The following is a 19,006-nucleotide window of genomic DNA, read 5'->3' as shown; positions in this document are numbered from 1 at the left end:
TCATAAAAGCCTTGTGGTTCAGCCACCTGGAAAATGGAAGTAAAATACTGGTCAAAGCACCTGCAGACCAGCCATATAGGGAGTTTCTTGTGGTCCTGTAACTTAAACAAACCTCAGTGCATTGACAAGATCCACTTGGGGTCTCTAAAGCTCCCTCTGGATCTTAAAGCCCACTGCCTATTTTTATGCTTAAAATAATTAAGTTCAATTTAATTTTAATGTATTTTTTTTAGCCTATATTGCCAGTAAAATAACTCTGTGGAGCGGATTTACATAAAAATGTTTCCTAGACTATCACATGAATAAAAGATTCTAAAATATGCAGCCATTATTTCACAGGCTGTAACAGTTCCTAAGGAGCAATCAAGCCTTTGACTAATATACAAAATTATTTGCACAGCTCTGTGGAGGATACCTTGCATATTATTTGTAATAATATGTAATATGTGTAATATTTTAATATGTGTAATGATGGTTATGAATTTTCTTCAAATTTTTCAATAACTGTGGAGCTAAATAATAATAATAATAATAACCCCAGAGATACAGGAAAGTAATATAAAAGGTCTTCCTTAAACCAACTACAGTCTGGCTGTTCAAGGCTGAGTCTGAGAATCCAAATGTAATTCATACCCTTTGAGTTAAAGTCATTTTAATGGCAACAGAAGGCATGGGGTGTGCAAGAGAGGCTTCTGGGCTAGCCTCTACTGGAGCTAGAGGCATAGCTGTCAAGTATCCGAAACGTGGAAATGTTGTGGAGCTGCTAACCAAGCACCACAGTGAGGACAGGGGATGGTGGGAAAAGCCAGACGGTTCTGTGACTGGGAAAGGCCAGCAGCAGAGTCACACCAGTGATGCCTAGTGGCATCTGTGGGGTTTACGCCAATCTGTGAGATCAGAGGTGATTTTTCAAGGAAAGGAGATGCATCTGAATTTTCTTTCAAGTGGAAGAGGAGAAGGCAATCCTTCCCTTGTCCAAGGATGGTGGACAGCACGTTACACTGCTGCTTGCTTGCGGTGCCAGTAGCATTCAGCTCTTTGTCATATCCGGAATGCACAAAGAACCAAGAAAGCAACCCCAGATTACCTGGGGGCTCACCTGCTCAGCGTGGGAATTATAGCACTGACCTCAGCAGGACCAGAATGTCTCTTGTGCAGAAATCCACACCAGTCAGATCAAGACCTATTTCGTCTAGTGCTTTTTTCTATTGTAGCGGCCATCAGCACATGTTGAGATCAGCATGTAAGAGTATAAAAGCATAGGAGTATGAGAAGAAAGTTAGTTATAACAATACCCGCTGCATTGCAGTGACCAATTTTCAGAGCAAAACCTTCATCTAATAAAAAAAAGGTTTTGCTTAAGATATTTGAATGTGACTGAATATCTTTGAATTACCTGAGAGGCCATTTTCTCATGCAATACAAAGACAGCAAGCAGAAGTCAAAGAATATTGCAGAAAAATATCCTGAGCAAGGTATCTCAGGCTTTTAAATATAAGCTTAATATAATATGGGTCTTCCCTAACAAAGAATATCTTAAAAGAAGTTTGCCCTAAAATTGCTACACTTCTCAGCAGAAAGGCCTAAACTTCTATTCACTGTATTCCTTTGAAGTATAAAATACAAATTGCTTCTTCTGGGTCAGTATTAACAACAACAACAAAATCTATTTTCAAAGTAACTACAAGCCTTATGCTTTTCAGTAGGGTCTTTTAATATAAGAGTTTAATTTCATGGATGGTTTTCTTAAAGGATTATTTTTGCTTTGGAAGCACACTGTTCTTCTAGCTTGTTTACTGATTTTTCTATGCAAATGCCTCTGTAGAAAAGGGCACTTTGCGAAGATTTATATGAAGAGTGCAAGTCGTTAATGTGCTTCCTTCCCTCTGTTCTCCAAAGGAACCATCTTTTCCTGACAGTCCATATTGAAACTAAATGATTTGCTATAAACTTAATTATGTTGAAAACATCTGACCACAACACTTTTCTACTACAAAATAAATATCCAAGAAGACCACAATGCGCAGACATGATCCAAACCATTGAGCCATATTGATTTACATTATCTAAATTGCTTTGCTGTATTTAGAATTCTTGTGTTCACTTTCAACAGGTTTATATTATTCCTTTAGCTTTCCTTCAGGAAGCATCAGGCTTCTGAAATCCCAACATTCATTCAACTGGATTTATTAGAAGAAATAGTGATATGTAAGGCATCTACTCGCTGGTATCTTACCCCTTGTTGCAAAGCAGCCACACAGTTTGGAGAATGTCCAGTCTTAAAATTAATAGGTGTGTTCCACAGAGAAAAAACTCTAACCACAATTTGGCTAGACCATAAAGTCTGTTTTTTTTTTTTTTTTTTTAATTGCTTTTGGCATCTGGAACCGTACTTCTAATGGATTCACTTCCCTTGAGATAGGTAGTAAAAGAAAGGTGCGTACTCCCAAACTGGAAACTTATGTTGTTTCTTTGCTTTCTTTTCTGTGACTTAAATAGTATTAATTACTTTGTAAGCAGAAAAGCCAATTGTCTTACAGTCGGACAGCATTTGGTTGTGTTCCTGAGATGTGAGTCTTTGTGCTAAGAAGAAATTACATCCAGCCAGGACGTGTTCCAACACTGACAACAGCCCTGGGATCAATGCTGTAATGGCTTTTGGCTCACTTCCCTTGAACGTGGCTTGTGTAAGCTCAAAGACCATGTTAAACACAAGGCAGTCCAGTACGTTAAGCTGGCTTTGAAATGAATCAAATGTAAATGAAGAAATCAAAGTAGTATGTTGCAACTTATCTAGTGAGGTTTTAACTTTCTCTGGCCGATGGACAGCAAAGCTGAGAAGGCAATATCTGTAGGTACCTACCATACTCTGTTAGCTCTGTCATTTTATACTGCAACAGGACCAAAAACATTAGGGAGACCTCTGTGACCAGCATCTTGCCAATGAGAGATGGACTGCAACCACTGGACTAACACACAGAGAGCTAAATGGACTTCTGTGAAGTGCCTGGCAAGGATTAAGGGGAATAAGAAAAAAAAAAGTGTTGTCCACCAAACCTTGTACTGAATGGTTGAAGTTTTACTTTCTCTACAGCTAGCAGAGACATTGAACACTTTTCCCAAGTATCTGCTCCTAAGTGGCAGAAGCTGGGATCTGGGTGATCAGTGGTGTTGAAGTCTATGTCTGACCTAGCAACCCAAGGCTCTCCTCGTACTCAGTGGTGAGAACTGGGCACTTTTAGGGCATCTGTCATTGGTTCAGTTATTTACTTAGGATGAGATGAATGACACTGTTCAAAATAAAATAAAATACCACTATTTGCTACTACTTACTACAAATTGCAGATTGCTATTTGATATTGTCCATAAAGAAAATCAGACAGTGATCTCAGGCCTGTGCTTGCATTCATTTACTCACGTACATCTCTGCTGGGGTTAAGGAACCTCTCCTAGGCTTCCCAGCAGGTGTTGTGGGTAAATTTTAGAAGAAGCATCTGGAAGACAGGCTTTTCTGGATCTGCTTTTCACCAGCAGTGAAATAGCATTCAAAATCATGAAAGTGGCAGGCAGGGGCTTCGAGTGACTAGGAAGGGTTTGGGGCTTTCTTCATTTAAAGAGAAGTACAGAATAAAAGCCTTCAAGAAAGCTAAGCACAATAAATTCAGGGAGCTGGCAGTTATCCTCCTGTAGAAATATGTCTAAAGGAAAGGGATCAAGCAAGCTGGCAGTTTCATTAAAATTAAAAATTAAAACATTAGAAGATTTAGAATAAAGCATCCCGAGGCAAAGAAAAAAAGAAAAGCAGAGAAAACAAAAGAAACAAAAGAGCCATACAGCTAAATGAGGGGCCTTCAATAACCTGAAATATAAAGAAGAATTAGCAAAGACAGCAAAGCATAGCTCAAATAGCTAAGGGTAAGAATTAAAGCTAAGCAAAAATGTACAAAACTGACATGAAAATCAACACAGAGGGAGATGCAATTAGCAAGTAATGTAAGAAGTAAAAAGGAAATATTTAATAAATGTATTAGATAGAGGAAGATCATGGAAATGCTCTTGCCACTCTCCGTAAAAAGGGAAAACCAGGAATGGAAGACGTTAAGAAACACTGAATATCTTTTTGGCTTTGCTAGAACATCTGGTTCTTGCCAGACAGCTCAACCACTGCAACCAATATGATGGTATATTACAGAAAGAACAAATCAGAGATTTCTCAAATAACTGGAGAGTACTTTGACAAATTAGGCCCACGTAAGTTATGGGTGATTAGGGAGGATCAGACATCAGCTTCATCTGTGCCCTGAGCCGGCCCATCATGTAGCAGCTGTGGTCTCAGAGGCTACGTGGGTTGACTGGCTTGGTGTGAGCCAAACCCGAGCCTGAAAAATGCATCAACCCTTTTCCTTCTTCTTATCAAATACCCAAGAGGAAAAGTGGAACTACATCTGTACTGGTTAGGATATTGGATGTACATGGCAAGGTTTTGGTAGCAGGGGGCTGCAGGGGTGGCCTCTGTAAGAAGAATCAAGAAGCTGCCCCATGTTAGATAAGGGCCAGTTTCGGATGGCTCTAACGGGACCTGCTGCTGCCCAGAGCTGAGCAAATAAGCAATGTTGTTTGTTCCTCTGGGGGAGCAGATTTAAGAAACAGAATAAAAAAATACTGTGCAACAACAGCTGGGAGAGTGAGGAGAGAGAACCATCCCTGCAGCCCCCAAGGTGAGTGCAGCAGGAGGGCAGGAGGTGCTCCAGGCAGGCAGCAGCAGTTCCCCTGCGGCCTGTGGAGAGGCCCCTGGTGGAGCAGGCTGTCCCCCTGCAGCCCACGGGTCCCACACGGAGCAGATCTCCACGCTGCAGCCCGTGGAGGAGCCCCCGGTGGAGCAGGTGGATGTGGCCTGGAGGAGGCTGCGGCCCATGGAGAGCCCCCGCAGGAGCAGGCCCCGGGCCGGAGCTGCAGCCCGTGGAGAGGAGCCCACGCAGGAGCAGGGGGTCTGGGGGGAGCTGCCGCCCGTGGGGGACCCGTGCTGGAGCAGTTTGCTCCTGGGGGATGGGCCCCGTGGGACGGAGCCGTGTGGGAGCAGTTGTTGGAGAGCTGCTGCCTGTGGGCAGCCCCCCCAGGATCAGTTTGGCAGGGGCAGAGTGACCATGAGGGAGCAGCAGGGACAAAGTGCTATAAACTGACCGCAGCCCCCATTCCCCGTTCCCCTGCGCTGCTTGGGGGAAGGAGGTGGAAGAGGGTGGATGGGGGGGAAGGTGTTTTTAGCGTTTTTGTTTGTTTATTGTTTCAATTTGCTCTATTTTGTCTGTAATAGGTAATAAATGCTATTAATCTCCCTGTGATGAGTCCGTTTTGCCCATGATTACAATTGTTGAGTGATCTCCCTGACCTTATCTCAACCCTTGAGTCCTTTTCATCATATTATCTCCCCTTTTCTCCTTGAGGAGGGGGAGTGAAAGAGCAGTTGTGGTGGAGCTCAGCTTCCCAGCTGGGTAAAACCACCACAGTTAGTGTTACCGTGGTTCAGAAATTCAAAGACAAGTTGTGATTAGAAACCCCAGACAAAGACAGCATAAACAGATAATTTCTGTATTTTTTTCAACATTGTGGAATTATCAGTAAGTTTCAGTATCTGTTCAGATAGCCTTGCCTCAGAAAGATCTGCAATGCTCCAAGCACTCCTTTCAGCCACCAAGATACCATCTTGGCCCAATATAAGATGCTTGCACTGGTCAAAGCCAGAGTGCTAGAAATCATAAGACTGGAGATATTTATCTAATACAGATATTTTTTGTATTCAGGATGAACAGTAGCTTTCAGGTAGCTTCAGCTTATGACAAGTACAGCAAAGGGCTTTTTTTTTTTTTTTCCCCACCTACTACTTCAATTAATAAGTGCATTTCATATTTTTAATTTCATTTTAAAAGTACTAGGGGTAGCTGTTTAAGTTACTAGGAAGCACCTGAGCATGCTGTTTTACCAGCTAAGCAAATGTAAACAACAAACTTCTTCCTCTGCCAAATAAAACCATCCAGCCTATCAAATCCTACTTTCCACACCAGTAGATATGAAGGCCAAATGTTGAGCTGAAGAAATACTTTAAGAAAAGTGATGAACTAGAATTTGAGCTCTTTTTTCCTTTGCTAAAGGTATTATACTTCAATTATTCTAGAAATGTATCCTCTGACTATTCCCTCTAGTACAAAAAAGACATGCAATTATCAGATCAGATTAATTCATTAGACATTTGTAAAGGCAAGTCCTAAACAAAGAAAGTGCCAGACTTTAGATTGCTCTTACTCTTATTAAATTGGCCTCCCTGTGCTGAAGTATCATGATACAATCTTTAATTATATGATTGCCTACAATCCTAGCTGCAGGATTGCTGCCTCATGTAACATTCCATGTGGATTTCAATAATAGTTCAATAAATGGTAGACGTAGCTGGAAAGATCCAGTCAACATGAAAAAAGATACCTGTAATCCACCCAGAATCCTTCAATAGAATCAGAAACAGTTCAGAATGAAAGCACAGGAGTGATATCCTTACATTTCCAATGTGTATATCTTAGAATTTCAGAATTGTGGTATCTGTGAAATCTTGGGGTGTGCATTTTGTGGAAAACATTTCACCTTGAAGTGGAAGCTTGAAGGAACATGTAGCCGTAAAACATTTTACACATACCAATGTTTTATTAAGGTTAGAAGAATAAGAAATTCCCTTCAGAATCTTTTTGGGAAGAAAGAAAATACATTCTGAATTTTTCCATATGTTATATAAAGTAAAGCAGAATATAATGTTGAAACAAAATTGAATGAGTATCTTTCTTCACTATTTGGGTTGTGTTAGGGAGTACTGTCATTTTCACACAAAAGGGAAAGAGACAAATCTGTCCATGCTTGGATTTTTCCTCTCCTGATACAGGCGTTTGTACCAGTTTTCCTAATACTAGTGACTGATACTGGTACTTCCAAAGTCCCCAGAATAACTCAAAAGTAATGAAATCATCTTCCTTTTTACAACGTGGTAAGGAAGTGAAAGTAAAAATTCAAAACTTCAAGACATGAAAATTTAAAACTTCAAACCATGAAGCTCATGAATTCAGAACAGCATTTTGCAGTCTTCTCTGTTCTTCAGGGAAGGCTGCATTTTCTTCATGGGATGTTTTCCTGAGAGGCAGAGTGGCAATTAGCAAGTATCGTGAATTGAAAACCTCCTTTACTCATCTCATTCCATCTCTTTTGCAGAAGAGAAAATTAAATGAAGGCGTTCTGTGTTATCTCTCTGTATATATCAGTATGTACTAGGATCACCCTTGCTACTGTATGTCTTTTCTGTCATTCACATAATGTCTTTTTTCATCAGTATGCTGTCAAACTCCAGTCCTTGCCAGGGTAAGGAGAAATGAAGGTTGTTCTGCACCTGTAAGCAAAATGGGAAAAGGTGTTGAATCTGAGAGTATTGCACAGAATAGGATGGGGACCCAAGGGAAAATCCAGGTTTCGTAAACTGTTAGTACAGAAGTGAGCTGTGCTATTTCTACAAAATCAGTGCAGCAGACAAAAACCTCCCCTGCTTTTTGTTATTCTCTTCACACAGGACTGCTGGAGAGGCATGCCACAAGTCTGCACCCAAACTCAATCTTTTTGCACAAGATACAGATTGACATTACATTACCAGCCATTAAAGACCATTTATGAAGATTTCAAACTCTTTGGGAAACTAGGGCTTAGATCTTGAGGAGAGCACCAGTGCTGAGCTGCACCATGGAGCAGGGATGTGGTGGTGCTTTAGAGATGATATCCTTTCTCCTTCACCCATATTCCACAGAATTTTTTCAGCTGCTACCTGTACATGTAGAAATGGTAGCTGTGGCATCGTAAAGGTTGTCTGCTGGTGTCCCAGGATCCATCATTGTTTGCTCTGAGGCAGAATGATGGGCTAATGAATGGGCTAAGGGAAGTTCTGGCAGCATTTTGTTGGTAATTGCAACTCCGTCTTGCTCTGGGAGGTCTTTTTGAAAATGAGAAATTAAAATGTTTTAGAGAGGCACATACGAAGGGCTGCTGTTTGTAAAGGACATTTTAAAAGCATTCCAGCTCCTTGCTACTGTCTCAGAAACTCGCGAGTAACTGAGATACCAAATATCTTTAAATATCTTCAATGTCTAAAAGGTTAATAAACTATTTACCACATATATTCTAGAAGAGTTGTCTCCAAACCATGTACATTAACCATCAAGGATGTGTTTTGTTTATTGTTTAGATATTCTTGGTCTTCACTGATGTTCTTCTTAAACGGGAAGCATTTGGCTCCCTGTCCCCAGATCCTACTAAACACCAAAAGATGAACAAACAAACAAAAATCCTCAACACTTTATTCACGTGCATTTAATATAATTTAAAATAATAATAATCATGTTTTTGTTTTGTTTTGTCTTTTTTTTTTTTTCTTCAGAATATATCTTCTGAAGTCCAGGCTAGCCTTGAATCACATGTTCTACCTAGAACAGGTCAGAAAGGTTTTGATGAAATTCACTGAAAGACCTGGATTTTGAATGGAAATCTTTTAACTGAAACATCTCAAGTTTCTTGAGCTATTGGTACACCAAAGGCATCTCTCCAACAGAAACTTGCCTGGCTCCGGAAAGTAATGATGAGGACTCAATGCTTCTACAAGAAGCTGGAGAGACCTTGGCTCCTCGCAGTCCTCCAGAGCCAAGTCCTAGCCCTGTTTGACCTTGGTAACCTTGGGGACCTGTGCAGATCACTCAAGTGGTGCCTCTCAGATGAGAGATTTGACAGTGCCGTGCTGGCTGCCTGAAAGACAGGGGGTCCTGACTCCAGCCGCACGGGCACCCGCATTCCCAACCATACAACAACGGTGCTGAAGCTGGAGGTAACTGCACAAGCCCTCCAGGTCTTTTCCATGAAACACAATCAACTGCTCAACCTGGGAAATTTCTGAGCCTACCACACTAGCCCTCAAATCACAAGGAATTTAGGAGGAGTGTTGGACAAAGCCCAGGGCACGTGGTGGGACAGTCCTCCTGGAGACCTTCAGAGTTCATGCATCAGACAGATGCTCCTCTCCTAGCTGCAGTGAAAGAAACATCAGTGCCATTTTCTATCACACCGTGGAGCCTCTGTGAGCAATTTTTGTTTTCAACATGCCAGTTCATTAGATATTTTTGAGAAACAATTATTATTGTCTGCCAACTGGAAATTCTGTATTTCAGCCAACTCTAAGTAAAACCTGAATTAATTTAAAACCTGAGGACTAAAGACGCGTAAGTGGCAAAGTATATCAAGACTCACAATATTGGACTCATTTTGAAGGCAGTGGACTGTGTTTGGTGAGAATCATGTCTGTTATTTATTTTTTTTAAAGTAATGGATGGCTGTTAACATAAAATGGGCTCTCCAAAGCACACTGGAATTATTTAGAGACCTTTCCTTCCAATCCTCTTTCACTTTTAACATCCATTGGCAAAAGCGTCTAAATGGACACAGAAACCAAATAATGTGCCAGAGTTCATATACAGCACAGACAGCAAGCAATTTAAATTATCAGTTTGGTTCTTACTAAAAATACAAAGCTGTTGTGAATGAGGCAAACTAAAAATACTCACAGAGTTCACCTCCACTTCATTCCATTTCCTGTATTTATTTTGGAGTTGGATTCTGCTGTGTTTATAGCTGAAACTGACAGATAATTATGTACTGCCAGTGTTCACTTTCATTATTTAGGCATGAATCGTTCTAGCACTTTTGCATAAGTATAACTTCATTCGCTATTCAAGTTCATTGGGACAACCCATTTTGTGTGAAAGCAAGCACATGAATAGGTCTTGACAGGATCAGAACCTTAATTTCTACAAGAAGAATTAGATGTTAGAGTAATCTGTTGTTAGTTTACTAAATGTTAAGTTCTTCCCAAAATACCAGATGTGGGGAAGAATGCCCAAAGGAAAAGAGTAGACATGACATCACCTAATTGTCATTGTAAAAATAACAGCTTGCATGTAGCATAATCCAACACGTGGCAGATATGGACCATTTGACTTAATCTCTTTGTAAAACCAAAGTAAAATTAACACAAAGTGTAGTTAAATAGTCAATTCATCAGTCAGTGCATGGGGTCCATTCTTAAACAACAGCACAAATCAAAATTCCGTCTTAAAAGTGAGTTTTAATATTCCAAATAAAACCAGTTCATTCCAAACTAGGATGCTGATCTTGCTCAGGGCAGGACATGTGAGCATCAGCTGACGCAGCAACCCCTTTTCCACCAAGCAGCACTGCCTCAGCCTCCCAACTAGCAGCAGAGCAAACTGTTTGTGCCTAGAAGTCATGGGACCATCATGAGCACCCTCTACTACTAACCTCAAGCTGCTCTTTATATTTTGCCCCCACCATGTAATCAGTGCATGGATCCACTTTTCCTGAGGAGCAAGCTGAACCCAGCATAGGTACTACTGAGCTCTTGACACTCCGGCACATTATTTGGTTTCTGTGTCCATTTAGATACTTTTGCCAATGGATGTTAAAAGTGAAAGAGGATTGGAAAGAAAGGTCTCTAAATAATTCCAGTGCGCTTTGGAGAGCGCAAGAGTTGGCTCACCCTGCAAGTATTTCTATCTGAAACTGGAAAAATGCTTCAGCTATTGCTACGAGGAATAAAAATAATTTTCTGCACCACATTAGCCTTATCTTAGAATTTTAGGGTAGTCCAAGCAGGTTTTTTTCTTTTTTTTCAAGGGCAAAGTTTCTACTGAATTCGCTAATGCAGGACTCGGCCTGAGTAATCACTGTGTTGTAAATTACAAAGGAATGATGCAGTTATTGCCCTGTATTTCTCTTCAAGTGCATTTATTCCTATTTTAATTGATGAGTTAGTCAACTTATCTGGTATGCTTTACTTACAAATGCTATAGCTATGGAAGATGAATTGTTATTGCTGTGCCTAAAAATACTGAGGAGCATTTGGGCATTTTTCAGTGTCTTATTCTAAAATTAATATAAACATACATTGTTTGGTCAAAAGTTCAGCTTCAAATGACTCTTAATATCCTTACCTACATCAGGTGAATAGAGCTAACTTTATGCTATCCATGATAATGTCAAGCTGGGTTTTACCACAGAAGGAAAACCCTGACTGCTGTGCTTCAGACGGACACAGTGACTCAAATGAACCCACACAAAACCCAGAAAAAATAACTGTATGTCCAGAAAAAAAAAATCTTTCAAGGTGATAACTGGTTCTGATAGCCAGCCTGGCTCCTTCCAGAGCCATTAAGCAATCTCTGTTTTTAATATCATGGATGTGAGCTACTCAGGTTGGCAGTGCTCAGGGTCCCTCAGCAGACATCGGCTTCACCTCCACACCGAGTGACAACAGACAGACTGGCTACAGCCCTGAGCTCTCTTGGAACTTGTGACTTAGAGTTATTCCTCTTCAGTAAGAAGCATCCTAGTCTTGCTGAGCTTACTTTTCACTATTTCTAACTCACCTGGCCAACATACACAGTTCATAACAGATTGATTGAAAGGGAAGACAGAGCTGGATTTTGTGAACAGGACTGTCAGCAGCAGTGCCACAAAATAAATAATGAAGGAATAACAAGAAGAAAATGAGTACAGAGGAGAAGCCAGTAACCTTCACCATTTTATTGATCTTTGCTTTTTGCAATGAATACAATCAAAAAGGGACCTACCCATTTTCAGCTAGAATTACAACCACGCTGCCAGCAAGGAAAAGTTAGTTTTTCATTTTCCTTTTTCAAGGAAAATGTTCTATAAGAATATAATGAAAACTAGTGTGAGACCTGATAAAAAGTCTGAGATGGGACAGTTTCTGATGGATTCAGCGTCTATCAGAGGATTCAGAGAAGTTTCTGTCATCGGGGTCTTCACTCCAGATCCAGACCACACGTGCTATGTAAGTTCTTATTCTCATTTGGGCAGCAAATGCAGTTCTGCTCTGTCAGGACCATATGCTGAAATGCCATGGAAATAACTCAGAAAGGGTGACTTTAAATAGGGGAATCTTCTGTTCTGCATTCAAACAATTCTTTTTATGTAATAAATATAAAGAAATGCAAACAAACAAAAGACTTAAATGCAAACTGCATTTAAAAATACTCTCAGATGCATGCTCCTGCTTTTATTCTCTCTGTGCCTATTTTGGGTCTCCATGAAGAAACAATCTTGCAGTTTTGGTTGCAATGCCGTGGAAATAGCACTGAACTGTATGAGATTTCAAACACAGAAACAAAACTTTCATCCACTGAGGCATCTCTGTTGACATGATTGTTTTCAAAATCCATTACTTTGTAACTGGAGTCTACACTCCAAAAGGCCAATGCTAATGGATTTTTCCTGGTACTATTCAGATCCAGTGCCTACCAATCACTCAACTTCATTTTTTTGGGGGGAATTTTTCACAATTTGACAATATTTTTTTAATATTTTGGGAGGAAGAAATAAATAAATAAATAAATAAATAAAAAGAACAAAATGTCTGCTACAGTCTTACAGGCATCCAAAATTAATTGTAGCTCATAAGTTCTAAATATCACTCAGCAGTTAAATCAAGATTTAAGCAATTAATTATAAGTCCATGTAGAAGTTCATTACTCCAACAGCAATTAATTGTATATGGCCTTTGATCTGTAATGAGTCTGTAGATACGTTACCTCTTTTTCAGTTGGTCTGCAAAGCTTCCTCTAGGTGGATCTCTCCAGGAATCCCCGGAGACACAGTCCCAAGACATCTCCCCAGTCTGCACCCTCCTTAGGCTGCTGTCCTGCTGCAGGGGCTGCCTGGCTCTCTGACTGTCTCCAAAGCACTCTTGATGGCCACTTTGTCTGGAAAAAAGAAACCACAAAACACAACCAGCTGAATCCCAGGCAGACCTCTTTTCTCCATTTTTCTCATTTTTTTAACTTAGGTCATCCCAGCTGAAGATTTTCCTGGCCAGCACGCCTGGCCCTAGACGAGGGGTTGTAGTGGAGCACACGTGTACATGTGCAGGCATCTGAGAGCACCTGGCCCCCACAATAAATAATTACAATAAGTGGCTTTCATCGAGTCCCTGTTCTGGTCAAGGGCTGCCTAAAATAACAGCCTCCCATTCTGAACACCATCTCCATTTCTTTCTGACTTGTTTTTCATTTCCGAAAGCGTACAGAGGTGATCCTTTCCTTCAGGGAGAAGGCCTGTGCACATGTAACTGCTGTGAACTCATTACGGCTGGAAAGGACCTCCTACCTCTGTTTAATTGAGCAATTTGACCGAGTGGCTCCTTCAGGGCTTCTCTGAAGTTAATGGGAGATTTATTAGTTACTTCAGCAGTAGCAGGATCAGGCCCTTTGACTTCATCAGGCATATCATCCGTCTTCACATGAACAGGCTGACAGGACAGGGATTGAAATTTCACAGTCTGTGATATATTTAGAGATTGTTTAGATTGGATTAGGCTACGGAAAAATACTGTGCTGACCAAGATAATCATCCTTCAGATATTGATCTAACCCCTGTCTGATCCAATTTGTTCTTCCAAATAACATTGCCTGCAGCTACCTACCACTATCTTACAGTGATATGGAAGTGACAGCTGCTAGAATTCCTGATTTTTCCCCAGTGGAAATCAGTGGTGAAAACCCAACTGATTTGAATGGTACAGGTTTGTTCCCTATCGTCCCTGTTTTCAGCACCACATTTCCCACTAATATGTGTTGAGCCACAACACTGAAAAATCAGACTAATATCTCAGGTCAGCCTCAATAATACAGTGTATAGTTATAGGGAATAGGATGGGGAATACAGCCACAGAAATCATACCTACAATGCCATATAGAGCTACCTAGACCTGATCCAAACACATTAGTGGGAGTATTCAGGGAACGTGCCAAATTTCCAAAAACACTCTACCAAAGCATAGACACATGGTTCCAACTGGGCTAAAATGTCCCCAGGAAACCATTGCAGCACCATGGCTGTACTGCTTCCAGCATGGCGTTAGCGTGCTCCAAGATAGCTAAGGTATCTCGGGACGGTGCTGCCTTGTCAGACTGTGATTTAGACACATTTTCAGACCTTTGCTGAACTGGGCCTAAAAATATACTTGTGGAACAGCTCCGTGCTCAGGTTCTCCATTACGACCACAGATTTGGTATGCAACTCTAAACACTTGGGATGGCTGAAAAGGGCACACAAAGGGAACAACTCTCCACGGCCTGGAAAACCAGGGACCATTCCAGCAGGGTGTAAGGCAGAATAAAACCACCGCCTGTCAGATATAAGGCAGGCACAGTGAAGTGCTGTTGCGTAAAGAAATAACAACATGTTATGTTAGTTCTGTAAGTAAAATTTCTGCACCAGTTTAAGTCATTAGACTTCACATAGTATTTTGGTCAAAGCATGCTATAGAAATCAAATGGAATTTATTTTTCTAAGAACCTTTTGTGCTGGAGGGAGACAAGTGAATTAAGGTGAATTGAGCTGCTTCTTCTGATACCTACACACTTCAGAAAATAAATGTAAAGCTGTACCAAAGCTATAAAGATCTGGGATTTTGCAATAATATAAATGTTTGCCCCTGGGGCAGAACAATAGGCCGCCTGATCCTCCTTTCAAGGATTTGCTGCTAATTCACATAACACTAGTCTCTGAGTCATGGTGCTTTTCCTAGAATCCAAGATCTCGTGTTTAGCAAATCATGTAAGAAACTAAATATTCTCTCTCTCTCTTTTTTTTTTTTTTTGATTTGGTTTGCGGTAATACTATGAACGAGGCAATGTAGAGTTCCAGCCAGGTGTGCAAGAGGTTTTCGTGTAATATTGCTAGGTGTTTACTGAGGTCCTATAGTTTTCTCTAACTTTTAGTCTCTTATTCCAGATTGTGCAGTGCAGGCTCCATGTCAGCAGCACACACAGTACAGTTAGAATTCTTAGAATTTGCAATAAAACAAATATTTTCAAGACTTTCGTCAATTGATTTATATATTATTAACCTTAATATTTGAGATAATTTTTTTTCAGAAAGTTGTATTAGAGAATGAGTGCAATTGGGTTGTAATTTAGGAGATTATTTGCTGCAGCTAAACAGATGGGATGCCTGAAGAGAGGAGGTAGTCACAACAGAGGTAGATGTGGAATGAGATCAGAACAGGAGGTTAAAATAGTCAAGCATCTATCAATATAGTAATAAAAATGACATAATAATGAAAATGAGCTTTCTCTTTAATTGATCTTTAGAGGGTTTGGCTGTTGGTATATTTTTTCTTTGTTTTTGCACCACATGGCTCTCAGACAGAGTACTGAGGCATCATCCTTGCTCAAAGAAGAGTATTTCATGGGTCTTGGTCTATAGAAAAGGCCTAGACCTTCTGGATGTGATTAAGAGAGACACAGTTAGATACCCAAACATGCCTGGGATGTGCTTGACACACATCATGACATGTTTTGTGCTGGTGAACTATGCAAGGTTTGGGGCAAAGATTTCTGAATTGCAGTCGTGCTTTGCACATCACCACTCCATCAACCCCCTCCCTCAGTGGGGTTTGGTGCAAACTTCCAATGTTCAATGCCTGCTATTGCCTGCCCTGAGTGAAAAACAGAAGCTGCTCCCCTGACAGTTTAGGTATACTTGGCAGCTAAAACATGACTTCTCCTGTCTCCAGATCTGACATAGAGCAGGTGCCTGCCTGTAGGCCCTGGCATCCTTCACTGCTTGCAGTCAGCTCACAGCTCCTCCAAACATCCAGATAACACTTCAGGCCTTGTGGCCTTGAAGCAGGCACTGAGAAGTGAATGCCACCTGAAGCCTCCAGGAAGCTATGCCAGGATCTTTATGGACCAGGAGGCAAGAGGCGAGGGCACATTGCAAGGGGGTACGGCTGCAGATCTGCACTCCTCCTCGGTGGGAGTGTGGTTGAGTTGGGGCATGAGGAACCACAGTCACCAGCTGGAGGAGAGAAGCAGACATGGTAGGCCCCCAGGTCATGGCATGACCATGGCATAGACACATGGATGAAGTGCCACCACCACTGAGACTGGCTGAATGGAGCAGGAATTAACAGCTACCACTATGGCTATGGAAAATACACTCTGGGAGATCACAAACAGCCATATACAGGACTGGGTTTTATACTGACCCTATAAATAGTCCACTTTTTCAATTCTGTGTTTGCAGATAAGAAACAGATCTGAGCTCCAATACAAGGGGTGTCACACAACATGTACCGTGCGCTTTGACCGACAACAGCCCAAGTTCACTGCAGTATAGGCATTTCACAACGTGCAGGACTGCTACTTTCTTTCCACAAGAGGGCCCTAGAACTTCACTCTCCAGAACACGGAATCTGTGACATTTGAAGCAGGACTTGTGAATAACTCTAATTCCACATTAGCTCTTACATGCAACCACGGACGGGTCTATGTTGTCACATATTCAGCAAGGAAACAGCCCGGCCTGCCACGAATGAGTCAACCCTCCTTGTGACTCCGCAGAGCCAGAGGAGTACGATTTGAGCAATAGCAGGACAATGAGCCTCTCTGAAAGAGAAAGAAATAGTTTCCAGTAATCCCAGTTTAGAGTGAAGAGATGCAATTAGATGGGACCCATTTTCCGAATGCTCCAACGTGGGAGGAACCTGTCTCAGCTTGTTATGTAAAGCAGCAAACAAAAGCAACACCAGGTTGGAGATAAAACGTGGTATATAAACAGGATTGATTTCAACAAGAAGTTTTGCAGTAACACTATCCACTGGCAGGATAACAAGCAGAAATGTTTGAGACATGAGACAGAATATCACAGCCAGGCCCATCGGCGTGTTTCCTTGGCTGGCTGTGCTGACATGTGGTCACTAGATGAAAAATGACTGGAAGAAGCAAGCTGTAACCCTGACTGGTCCTTCCCTCACCATCTCCTGGGGCTCCTTGGGGAAGTCCTTCACGAAGCAGACTGCGAGGACTCCTGCCTGAGTTTGCAGAGCACAACACCCAGAGGACATCAGTAGCCTAGAAAAATGCAGTTCCACCTTCACTTAATATAGAGACAGTGAACTTGAATTGTGCTGCAGACCCTAGAGAGGCCAGACAGGAGAAATACCTTAAATAGTGCAATGCTGGTAAAAGGTTTCCATTTCTCCAAGTGGATTTTCACACCAAGAGCTGAGTCCACACTTTTCCACAGTAAGATGCCTGCTCTGCTCTGGGCTGAACAAACCAAGGGACCTCAGCTGCTCTTCATACGTCTTGCCCTCTAGACCCTCCTTCACCATCCTTGTATCCCTGCTTTGGACACTCTAATGGTTTTATGTCCTTCCTGTATTGTGGAACCCAAAACTGCACACAGTGCTCGAGGTGAGGCCGCACCAGCGCAGAGTACAATGGGACAACCATTTCCTTTAACTGGCTAGCCATGCCATGCTTGATGCACAAGAATGTGAACCAAGTGACGCACAAGAATAAGTGAAAATCAGCACAAGAGGCATTTTCACCTCTGTCACTTCTTCTCATTAGTGTGTGTTTGTCTTGCTTTGTTCTGAAAGGAAACTGGATCAAACTTGGAAAATAACCAACTGAGGCAATTTTCCTACTATAGCTTTCTCAATGCTGGAGAAAAACTTAATGCCAAAACCTTTTTTCATATTTTGTATTTCAAATTCCCCTACTGAATTATTTTTTTTTCTTCCCTTAACTTCAGTAAACCATTAAATATTTTAAAGGATAGTCATATGCAATCACCCAACACAAAACACCAATCACACGCACGCTATTGAGTCCACATGCCCTCCTGAGCCTCAGCAACACCCCTTTAGCAAACCAAAGTGATGGCACAACCTTGATCATTACGTAAAATTTCTCTTGTTGTCACAACAGTTATGAGAAAGGTGAAGGGAGACTTACAGCGACTCTTACAAGTGCAGACCAGAACAGATCCTTGCAGTGTTTGCAGAACAGATGAACAATAGAGTCTTAAAGGGCAAAACAAGAAAGCGAGTGGAACAGCCAGCTTCACTTAATACACATCATTCCTGGGGAAAAATAAATGTTTGTACAAAGCTGCACTACCAGTGCAGTCACCTGGAGTTTTTTTCATCATGTGTTTCGCATATTGACTAATTCCAAACATTTTTTTTTTTTTTTGCTTGGGTTCGCTTCTAGGTGCAAGGACAAACACCTGGTAAACTCAAAACAACTGGGGGCTCATTTAAGCCTGGTTGAAAATGATTCCCAATTAATAGCTTGTTCAAAGCTTGCAGAGGTAATGCTGTTGCCAGACTATTAGTACAGTGCATTTGCCAACCACTTTCTGTAGCATTGCTGCATTTCAAGTAGTTCTAAAAAAATGCACATTTTTGCTTTGTTTATCAATGATTGTAATAGAAATCTGGAGACACATTGTGGAGGGAAGTGGGATAACAAAAGCTTATGGTGATGCCATTTTAATACACCATTTTCTTCAGGCTCAGGTTCCTGTTTCTATAAAATTCCTTCAGACACACTCAAAAGTGTTTATGAAGACAAATTCTGAGGGAGAGAGAGAGAGAATTATAGAAAGTTGTGGTTCCTTCTTTGCACTGTGGTCCAAATTTAGGAAATCATGTCTGAACTTACCTCTAGTCAGCAAAGAATTTAAGACAGCATTTGACTCTAAACACTTGATAAAGTTCCAATGAAATAAATGTAAAATATACGCGTATGCACTGAAGTAGATCGTCTATATTGCTACAGAGGGATTTGGCCATTTAAAATATAATCGGCTAGTTTAGATTAGAGATTCCCCCAACCATGAGTGGAAAGACATAAGTCTGTTCCTGTGGCCACTCACCCAACCTGTCTGAGAGCCCTACACCAGACAGGCTGAGGGCTCCCCAGATATGCCCACTTGTCCCCAGCGTGGTAGAGGGACAGCCAAGCTGAGGCTCTCACCTCTCCCAGCCATTGTCTCCTATGTAGGGGATATTTCTGAGTGTCGCCTGGGGTACTTTCAGGAGAAG

The 19,006-nt window shown here is 41.4% G+C and overlaps 1 long non-coding RNA gene across 1 annotated transcript; it reads right to left on the bottom strand.

The window, feature by feature from the left end:
* Positions 1–6,541: 6,541 nt before the first annotated feature.
* Positions 6,542–18,208, bottom strand: LOC308191203. The gene is made up of 3 exons (XR_013947802.1): positions 17,913–18,208; positions 12,696–12,866; positions 6,542–7,420 (listed from the first exon to the last, which is right to left on the bottom strand). It is a non-coding gene; the product is annotated as an uncharacterized lncRNA (long non-coding RNA).
* Positions 18,209–19,006: the final 798 nt, after the last annotated feature.

This window comes from Anser brachyrhynchus (genome assembly GCF_964034855.1).
Source record: "Anser brachyrhynchus genome assembly, chromosome: 2".
Classification (NCBI taxonomy): Eukaryota; Metazoa; Chordata; class Aves; order Anseriformes; family Anatidae; genus Anser; species Anser brachyrhynchus.
The sequence above is the reverse complement of the archived record's forward strand: the minus strand, read 5'-3'. Positions and strand labels throughout refer to the sequence as shown.